The sequence below is a fragment of the Carex rostrata genome, chromosome 1 (genome assembly GCF_964058835.1).
Source record: "Carex rostrata chromosome 1, lpCarRost1.2, whole genome shotgun sequence".
In the NCBI taxonomy this organism is placed as follows: Eukaryota; Viridiplantae; Streptophyta; class Magnoliopsida; order Poales; family Cyperaceae; genus Carex; species Carex rostrata.
Genome location: NC_135918.1, coordinates 18,250,983 through 18,261,598, shown reverse-complemented (window position 1 = coordinate 18,261,598; position 10,616 = coordinate 18,250,983). Strand labels below are relative to the sequence as shown.

General features: G+C 35.2%; 2 long non-coding RNA genes across 2 annotated transcripts; both read right to left on the bottom strand.

The window, feature by feature from the left end:
* Positions 1-3,309: 3,309 nt before the first annotated feature.
* On the bottom strand, positions 3,310-4,233 carry LOC144544355 (uncharacterized). The gene is made up of 3 exons (XR_013508214.1): positions 3,988-4,233; positions 3,661-3,754; positions 3,310-3,437 (listed from the first exon to the last, which is right to left on the bottom strand). It is a non-coding gene; the product is annotated as an uncharacterized LOC144544355 (long non-coding RNA).
* Positions 4,234-5,928: 1,695 nt separating this feature from the next.
* On the bottom strand, positions 5,929-7,190 carry LOC144544305 (uncharacterized). The gene is made up of 3 exons (XR_013508204.1): positions 6,922-7,190; positions 6,157-6,837; positions 5,929-6,046 (listed from the first exon to the last, which is right to left on the bottom strand). It is a non-coding gene; the product is annotated as an uncharacterized LOC144544305 (long non-coding RNA).
* Between the last annotated feature and the right edge of the window lie 3,426 nt (positions 7,191-10,616).

The following is a 10,616-nucleotide window of genomic DNA, read 5'->3' as shown; positions in this document are numbered from 1 at the left end:
ACTCAACTTCACACAACCCAAGAAGACGGATGCCTTCCCCTCCCACTTGCGACGTCATCAGTGTTGCTCTTGTCGGTCGGCATCAAACAATCCATGTTGAATTCATTCCATCCTTTACCTTCAAGAGAAGAAAAAAATATAGTCAGAAATGTGGTTTTATTTCAGAATAACAAAACTAATTATCAGGGTTTTTCAAAGAAAAAAGGCCATTCCGTGGAACATAAATCTCGTGTTAGCATGCTACTTAGTTAGCAGGTAGGCACTGCCCAGAACAGAGAGGAACATATTATATCCAATTGATACAAGGTACGGTATATTTAAGGAAACTAAAGTCTTTATGATGATTAATTTGTTCTCAATGCGGTGCTACTCCGGATGCCATTTGGACAAATTAATCATCATGAAGACTTCTTAACTCAGTTCAGTTCGAGAGAACAATTAAACTCCGAACTATACATGCCAGAATATTATATGGATGGGAAGGAACCAGACTGGCTAATATGATCATTTTCAGCAATAGACAATGCACCTTGATGATACCAACTATTATTCTTCTAGCACAAAATAACACCCCAACATATTGGATAAGAGAAGAAAACTTAACTTAATGCAATCGAAGAACAAGGATGCCTTCCCCTCCCACTTGTGAAGTCATCAGAGTTGCTCTTGTTAGCTGGCACCAACCAATCCATGTCGAATTCATTCCATCTTCTAGCTTCAAGAGAAGACAAAAAAATAGTCAGAAGTGTAGTTTTATTTCAAGATAACAAAACTAATTATCAGGGTTTTTCAGAGAAAAAGAAGCCATTCAGTGGAATATACTTCATGCTAGGCTAGCATGCAACAAATTTAGCAGGTAGGCACTACTCAGAACAGAGTGGCCCAGTTTACTATCCAATTGATACAACGTATGGCATATTTAAAGAAAGTAAAGTCTTTATCATGACTAATTTATCCAAATGGCATGCAGAGTAGCACCGCATTGAGAATATAGGTCTCTACAGACTTGCTAACTTAATTCAGTTCTCGAGAGAACAACTGGACTCCAAACCATGCACGCCATAATATGATATGCATAGGAAGGAAGCAGGAATGGTTTCAAATTCAAAGTCATCTAACTAGAAGGGGTAGAAAAAGAAAAATATAAACAGAAAACTTATCTCGAATATATGCCCTGATTCTGAAGTTTATCTCTGTTCTGTCGCATGCCTCGGAGACAGGAACATAGACAAGCAAGGTGGGTCCCACCATCCAAGAAACCTGTTTGTAACAAAAACCTAGCCGGAACACAAGTTAAGCATAAAAGAGAGGGAAACTCAACTTGATGCACAAAAGAGAAGGAAACTCAACTTCACACAACCTAAGAAGACGAATGCCTTCCCCTCCCACTTGCGACGTCATCAGTGTTGCTCTTGTCGGTTGGCATCAAACAATCCATGTTGAATGCATTCCATCCTTTACCTTCAAGAGAAGAAAAAAAAATAGTCAGAAATGTGGTTTTATTTCAGAATAACAAAACTAATTATCAGGGTTTTTCCAAGAAAAAAGTCCATTCCGTCGAATATACATCTCATGTTAGCATGCTATTTAGTTAGCAGGTAGGCACTGCCCAGAACAGAGAGGAACATATTAATATCCAATTGATACAAGGTACGGCATATTTAAAGAAACTAAAGTCTTTATGATGATTAATTTGTTCTCAATACGGTGCTACTCCGGATGTCATTTGGACAAATTAATCATCATGAAGACTTGTTAACTCTGTTCAGTTCGAGAGAACAACTAACCACCGAACTATACATGCCAGAATATTATATAAATGGGAAGGAAGCAGAGTTGCTAATATGATCCTTTTCAGAAATAGACAATGCACCTTGATAATACCAACTATTATTCTTCTAGCACAAAATAACACCCCAACATATTGGATAAGAGAAGAAAACTTAACTTAATGCAATTGAAGAACAAGGATGCCTTCCCCTCCACTTGTGAAGTCATCAGAGTTGCTCTTGTTAGTTGGCACCAACCAATCCATGTTGAATTCATTCCATCTGGTAGCTTCAAGAGAAGAAAAAAAAATGGTCAGAAGTGTAGTTTTATTTCAAGATAACAAAACTAATTATCAGGGTTTTTCAGCGAAAAAGAAGCCATTCAGTGGAATAAACTTCACGTGCTAGCATGCAACAAAGTTAGCAGGTAGGCACTACTCAGAACAGAGTGGCCCATTTTACTATCCAATTGATACAACGTATGGCATATTTAAAGAAACTAAAGTCTTTATCATGACTAATTTATCCAAATGGCATCCAGAGTAGCACCGCATTGAGAATATAGGTCTCTACAGACTTGCTAACTTAGTTCAGTTCTCCAGAGAACAACTGGACTCCAAACCATACACGCCATAATATGATATGCATAGGAAGGAAGCAGGAATGGTTTCAAATTCAAAGTCATCTAACTAGAAGGGGTAGAAAAAGAAAAATATAAACAGAAAACTTATCTCCAATATATGCTCTGATTCTGAAGTTTATCTCTGTTCTGTGGTATGCTACGGAGACAGGAACACAGACAAGCTAGGTGGGTCCCACCATCCAAGAAACCTGTTTGTTACAAAAACCTAGCCGGAACACAAGTTAAGCATAAAAGAGAGGGAAACTCAACTTGATGCACAAAAGAGAAGGAAACTCAACTTCACACAACCCAAGAAGACGGATGCCTTCCCCTCCCACTTGCGACGTCATCAGTCTTGCTCTTGTCGGTTGGCATCAAACAATCCATGTTGAATGCATGCCATCCTTTAGCTTCAAGAGAAGAAAAAAAAATAGTCAGAAATGTCGTTTTATTTCAGAATAACGAAACTAATTATCAGGGTTTTTCAAAGAAAAAAGGCTATTCGATTGTTCTGGGATGTTCATGGAAGTGTTGTCAATATGCCTGGGCAATGGCTGGGCTTAATTCAACCTAGAATCAGAATTTCTATCTGATTTGGTCTTAAGTGTTGTTTTATGCAATATGCTGTACGAGTATCCTATACTTCCACAAACAGATTGATTCAAAAACTTCCACGTTATCACAATCATGATGTATGTTACCAGTTGCTGTCAGAGGATAAAGGAATAAATTAAAACAGATGGCAGTTTACAAAATTCCACTATAAACAGAAAGCAAATATAAAAATGAACTACATGGCGTTCAGACCACAAAAAGAGTAACAAAACAGAAGCACTCTGAACTAGGCTAAAATAAGAACCTCTCAAAAAGGCAAATCATACTGTTTTGAAATCAAGAGGTACATTGCATTCGAAGATTTAAAAAAAAAAAAAAAAATGCAAACCGTAAATTAGTAATGTCTCATCATCTTCAGGACCTTGATCCTACTTGGCAAGCTTGATCATATCATCTATCCTAAGAATTGTTATGGCTGCTTCGGTGGCAAACTGTATCACCAAAGAAAAGGAGGATTATTAGACAGCTAAAATTAAGTTCAAAATTTTCTTCATAAACGTCCCAGTAAATGTTAAGAAGTACATTTCTACCGCATGGTATATTTATAATTTTCTTTCTCCAATTGATAGTCCTCTACCATCCAAATTGAAATCTATAGATATGTGTTTGCACCAAAAAAAAAAAAAAATAGATTAAAGCTGAAGGAAAACCGACCTGAATAATTTTTACTTTGCTCATAATAGCTGGCTCAATAACTCCAGCTTCTAGGTTGTTGCATATTGTACCTCTTATAAGATCAAGACCCATGCTGCATAGAATATTTTAAATTTTAATATAATGGTTAAATCAGTGTTTCCCCGAACATCAACAAATCAAAGTACTCAAATAGGAATGATTGACTCATGAATTTTCCACATGTTAGAATATTTTAAGGAAAGATTTTAATGTTATATAGACTTTTACTACGACAGTCAAATTTCTCCAACATGCAAGAAATTTTCTAATGAGAAGGAAGAAGAACATTTAAATTGAATTATTAACCTTGAATAATGTTGCTTATCAGCCTTTGTTTGGGCAGTGTGGTGGTAAGCCCGAAGCTTTACAACAAGTTCGGTTGCATCCTTGGCAGCATTGACAGAAAGAACCAGTCACCATCAATTTCTGAAAATTAATATACAAATTTTATGGCTCGGACATACCAAAACCTAACCAAGTACAACCAAATAAACATAGCAACATGAGTGAGGCTAGTATGCATAGCGCATATTGGTCCATACTACAGATCAATATCTCCAAACAATCTATCTGAACCGTTCAAATGATCTCCATATGAAAATGTACTTGTAGATCAAGATTAAGCTATATAAAGAACATCATTTGGCATTTCAGGAGAAAATCTTTGCACTTCATATGGAACTCTGAAGTGTAAGTATGTTAACTCCTAATCATGAATTAACAAAGGAAAGAAATAACAAGAAAAACCTTGTAAAATCAGAAGAAATGGTTTATTCAATGAATCTAATCACCTTTTATCTGTGGAGTGTTAGGCGTATATAATGAAAAACATACTGTGGGTGTGACATAAAAGATTTTTCCTCACATAAAGATCCCTGAAACCTGTCAGAATGTAGAAACCTGCAGGAAAGCCCCTCAATTTTACCTGAATTCAGTACAAGAGTTCAAAACACAGAAATAAGCCTCTAAACCCCCCTGTCAGAACACATAAATTTGCAGAAAAGTCACTAAAATTTACCAAAATTCTGTCCTAACAGTCCCCAGTACTTAATTTGTCCTGGAAAGACCCTGGAATTTGAGACAAATAAATTCAAAACTGTGCAGAATGCTGAAAGACAAACAACTTCACCTCAGTTTCATAAAATTAGGTGACTTAAGCAATGGTAGAGCTTAGTCCGATATCTTACAAAACGTTTGCCTAAGTGAAGTATTAAAAAACTCGACTATGGTATAAGATGAATCTAGTACTGTTATTTTAAGATAGATATCGGACTTAGGTAATTTTTTAATTTTGAATCTATTACTGTTATTTTGCAAATAAACAAGAAATCTGCTACTGGAGTGAGAGAGCTCAGGTCAAGTCTAAAGAATCAGAGAGAGGAGTTTACAATTAAAGCACCTGATCTACAGAAGGATAAGAGCAGCCCGTGACCTTTACAATTTAATTACCTTCTCAGGAGCAGTGTAGTCAAGATAGCTGAAAGCCTAGAAGAACAAAACAAAAATATAATCTCATTTAACAAATTGACAATTAAAATACTAGACCTTGTATTTGTATGAATAATAGATCCATCTGTTAATATCGTCCTTAACTCTTGCAATAATTTTTTATTTACCCATCACTTAATCAATTCTAAATTATCTCTAGTTAAATTATAATAACTCTTGATTGAATTCTAATTAAAAAAAATAATAGACAAAATTACTCCTTTCCTTTTCTTTTCTTTCTTTTGTAATAATGCTGTGACCACTTGGGAGAAAACACAAATTAGAAGTGAAATAGAAGACAATGAAAAACAGTTGACCATCAAAAAGTGAAATGAAGATATAAGTATACACAAATTAAAAACAGAAGTCAAGTGAAACCTTGTAGCGCCAGGTTCAGCCGCCCAATGTTGTTCCTATTTTTGTTGTTCATCCTTGCAAATATTTTTGTACCAGTAACCGCTCAGCGGTACCATCAGCAATGCTGTTGACTATCTTTGTTGGTCCTCCTCAGCAACACTTCCGTAACAGAAACCGTACCAGGGACACTTACAAAGGTCAATCATAACCTAACGAGACTGTCAAGAAAAATAAAAAAGCAAATAATCATAATCATAACAAAAGAAAACATGCTAGACAATGTGTTTTACCATGACAGCCCCCTACTAAGTTTGCTATTTTAAAATAACATTGAATATAAACAAAATGCAATATAAACAAACAAAAATCAAAGATGGCCGAATATGCAACTCACCTAGTAAGTGGGATAAGAATGAACATACTTCCGAATAATGTACTTGCAATAATAGGCAATCGGTAACAGACTAGATCCACTGTCTAGATGGTGTTCAGTACCGTAGCCTCACTCTTGCTGAAAATACTATGTAACAAAAGAAGCGAAAAAGTTAATCCAGCATATGTATATATATTTATTTTTTTTTACTTATATTATCTCAAATAGATGACAAGCATTAATGGGAATAGAAGTACCTTCTGGATGCTCATGACTGTTTCTCCATATAGAATGAGCAATTTATGTTTAAGTTCTTCTCTGGGCTTTAACTTTTTTCAGGATACTGAGTACTAGGGTACTAAAATCCAAAATCCTATCCTCCAATTGCTCTCATACCATAGCAACAACAGGTATTTTCCTCAAATAAACAAGGTTTTACCATATCAACAGTATTCAGTACTGGCATGAATTAGTTAGTTTAATACTACTTATTTGTTTATCATGATTAAGTATCTTCCAAGTTCTTTAGACATGACAGGATTGAAATGCTCCCTCTGTGGTCTGATGCTACATGTAAAGGATTAGAACCATAAACACATTGACTTACAAGTTAACAAAAAGAATCTAGAACTCAGGGGTACTGTCAGTTATAACACCAGTAAGCTGCTAAATTGGAGGTGCCACCAGTTAAAAATCAAACGAAAATAATGAATGAAATTGAAGCGATTATGGACCTACGACACGAAGGTGATGCAAGGATTGAAGAAAGGCAACAGAGAATATGCCTACTAGGAAGTGTCACGGCACATCAATTTGGGAAAAACTTACCAATCGGAGGATCCATTAAGATCTGGAGCATCTGGTGGCATTTTTACTCAGCGCCGGTTGATTAGAGTTGTTTAGCGCTAGTATATCTAAGTTTTCTTGTACTGACAGTCCTGAGAAACAAAGGTGACAGATCCTTATTGTACCAATTAGAAGCGGAGTAGTAAACAACGTTGAAAAGGGAAGATCGTGCGTACCTGAATTACTAAATGGCAACAAGCGGAGTTGCGAGCTGTGATTATTGAATCGAGGATTGGAGGCAGGCAGGGGAGAAAGGCGTGGCTGGACGGAGGAGAAAAGTCGTGGTGTGTGGCTCGAGGCGGAGAGGGTTTTGCATCTGGCGCCGGAGGGTTAGGATTTGGGTCGGGAGGCGTACCAATTAGAAGCGGAGCAGTAAACAACGCTGAAAAGGGAAGATCGTGCGTACTTGAATTACTAAATGGCAACAAGCGGAGTTGCGAGTTGTGATTATTGAATCGAGGGTTGGAGGCAGGGGAGAAAGCCGTGGTGTGTGGCTTGAGGCGGAGAGGGTTTTGCATCTGGCGCTGGAGGGTTATGGTCTGGGTCGGGAGGCGTCCTCCGACTGGTTACAAAGAGCTAGGGGTGGAAAATTACAGTGCTTTATAAAGAGCTAGGGCTGAAATTTTAGGCTACAAAGAGCCGTTGGAAAAGATGCAAGATCGGAATAATGGAGATACCGAATTAATGAACTTGGAGAGGAACTTGGAGAGGAAGAAAGGGGCGATATACTCAGAAGAGGTAGAAATTATGAGCTGAATGGAATCGAGAGAAAAAAAAGGAAGGGGTGAGGGTTTAAGAAATTTTGAGTTTAGATCTACACCGTTCGATATGCTGCAGCTTTGACACGTGCATTCCACTTGATCTGGATTCTCATTCGTATCGAAAGATAAATAAATAGACTCGGTTGTTCAGTCGTTCTGAGTTTAAGACTTCAAGTCAGTATATTTTTCTAATTGAACCCAAAAAAATTCAAAAATTATTCCAGTCTGTTGTTCTGAAATTTTATTTCGTTCATTATTTATTGATTGTTAATACGAAATAAAAGATTTCGACTAGAATTTTACTATAAAAAAAAACACAATTTGCAGCAATAAAAAAAACTGATAACAACTAGATAGACAAAATAATTATGCAAAAAGATACATAATTAAGTACATTAAAGTCCATATATTTTTTCACATTCATTGCATTTTTTTAAAATAGATTGCGATAGTATAGTAGGGATCTACTTACATTTTTTTTTATGACACCGGATTAAACAAAACTTATATCATATTTACCTTGTTTAATATTTTTCTCACCAATACTAACTCGTTCCATAATAATTCATAATCTTGAAACACTTAAGCTCTTATTTTTAATTTCTTTTCCTACAAAAGCTTGAAAGTTTAATGGATTTATGAAAAACTATAAATGTAGCACTGGTAATTAAAATCTGTATCCGTACTGGATCTGGACCTGAGGTAAGAAATATCGTGGATGGTCCAAGAGTACAGGACATGCTTCATCTTCACTGAAGACAACTGGGACCCAATCGATGTATATATTCATTCAAATTAAAACGAGGCTCTGGGCCAGGTGTTGCCAGAAGCTTAAGCTTCTCGAAGGGGATCAGCTACGCTCGAAATGAAAACAATAAATGATGATGATCATGCCGTCATTTTTATTTATATTCAATATTAAACATATTTTATCACAAATAATTCAAAACTTAAGTTTTGAAGTTTTTTAAAAATTCCATTTCTTGCTGTTTGCAATTTTTATTTCAAACTGCACAAAATTCTTGTGGTTTGGGATTTAATTTTTTTTTGTACTATAAAAATCCCGTTGCACTATATTTCTTTGAATTTTGAAAAAAAAAATTATTATATAAAGGACGTATATTAAAATAGATCATTTTAATGACCTTTGAATAATAAATGAAATCGTATTCCATTAAAAAAAAAAAAGCAAACACATACAATAAATAGTAAAACATCGATGTTTTGACAATAAAACATCGATACACTTCTGCTGTCGTTAAGCCGGGCATAAAGCATCGGTGCGTTATCGATGTCTTTGCACGGCAACATCGTTTTTTTTCAAAGAACTTTAAACAGTCATAACTTTTGCTAGGAAAGTTAGATTTGCGCATATGACCACAATTTGGAAAGGGGGAGAAGATACGGATCCGAATTTTGCTCGGGTATGACATGATCCCCGGGCATCCGACGGAATCAGAATTGCAAAAATACATCATTTAGTGCTTCAAAAATTCAGTTTAAGTTTTCTATCAACGGTAGACATACAACGACCGAGATTAGTTTTTTTCAAAAGCCTAAGAGATTATTCAAAAATTACCCGGATAATTATTTTACAATATATTTACTATTTATTGTGTGCGTTTGCTTATTATTTTTTTTAATGGATTACGGTTTCATTTATTATTCAAAGATCATTAAAATTACTATGATTGTTCAATATATGTCATTTACACGATAATTATTATTATTTTTAAAATTCAAAGAGATATAGTGCAACAGTGTTTTATAGTTAAAAAAAATTAAATCCCAAAATCGCAAGAATTTCTTGCGGTTTGGGTATTTAAAAAAAATCAAAATCTTGGTTATTTGTGGTAAAATATATTTAATATTGGATATAAATAAAAATGGCGTATGATCATGTCGCGGTATTGGTATATCATTGGCCCACATCGTAGTCCACGGATCATGGTTTTGTTTCTAATGTCTTTGAGTTGATGATCTATAATTCTATATCCGACAGCTCGTATCGAAACAAACGTTTCTAAAAGAATTCAAGTCTGGTTTACCTTTTATTTCGTTATTCTACTTTGTACCCAAAATACATCCAGAATTGTTATGTATCACAAATCGCTTGAGTTGAACAGTTAATTTTGAACATAAATAAAATAAAATAAAAATAATAATTTTTAATATAAATAAAATAAATTAAGGATACATACTAAATTGAGTTGGACCGTTAATTTTTCGATATGCAAAAAAAAAATCAAGAAAAAGAATAAGAATATCAGTTGACCCAATGGCACTAAGTAAAAAGGAAAGGAAGTTTGTGTCCATGAAATCTTGAAGTCCTTCGGTCCTTCCACCTGACCCGCTTCACAAAAACCCACACATCAATTGCAAGCTTTTTCACAGGCCTGAATTTATAAATCGAAAATACAAAATCCAACCACTTGATCATGCGTGCCAATTGCCATCACAAACTTATTACAAATATTATTTGTGCGTATCTCATGGTGATGGTAATTTCTTTTATAAAGATAGATACTAAACATGCTACTTAAAATAATGACACTACTTTTGAAAGGAAAAATTAAAATGACACATGGGTGATACCGGTTTGTATAATTGATTAAAATATAATAAAATAAATAAATAATGAAGCTTTAAAATTGTGCATGCTGCTCAGTACATACCATCCTGATAATATTTGACACTTGACAGTGTTGGGATTAATTGTAACTGCATGCGTATAAATAATCTCATGTTTTAGAGGAATGTGTGGCATTTATTATTTTAATTACTATAAATGGCGCATCATTTTGTGCGGTTTGGATCCGATGGGTATCAGAGCCGTCTGACGCGCTTTAACATTTCTACACATGAATCTTTGAAAGGTACACATACTAATCTTAAAGCGCATTGGACCCAAACTTTTCTCCACATTATTCAAGAACTTGCACAAATACAACCATTTTGCTTCAAACTTATATCTGTCTTTGTCCAGAAATTGCACGGTAGGAATATACAGGTACGCTATGCTAAAGATCAGAGACCTACTAGAGAATTTTGTGCCGATCGTGGTTGCGCTGGCTCTTCTGGTTGTCAGAACGACTTCTAAGTTCCATCAC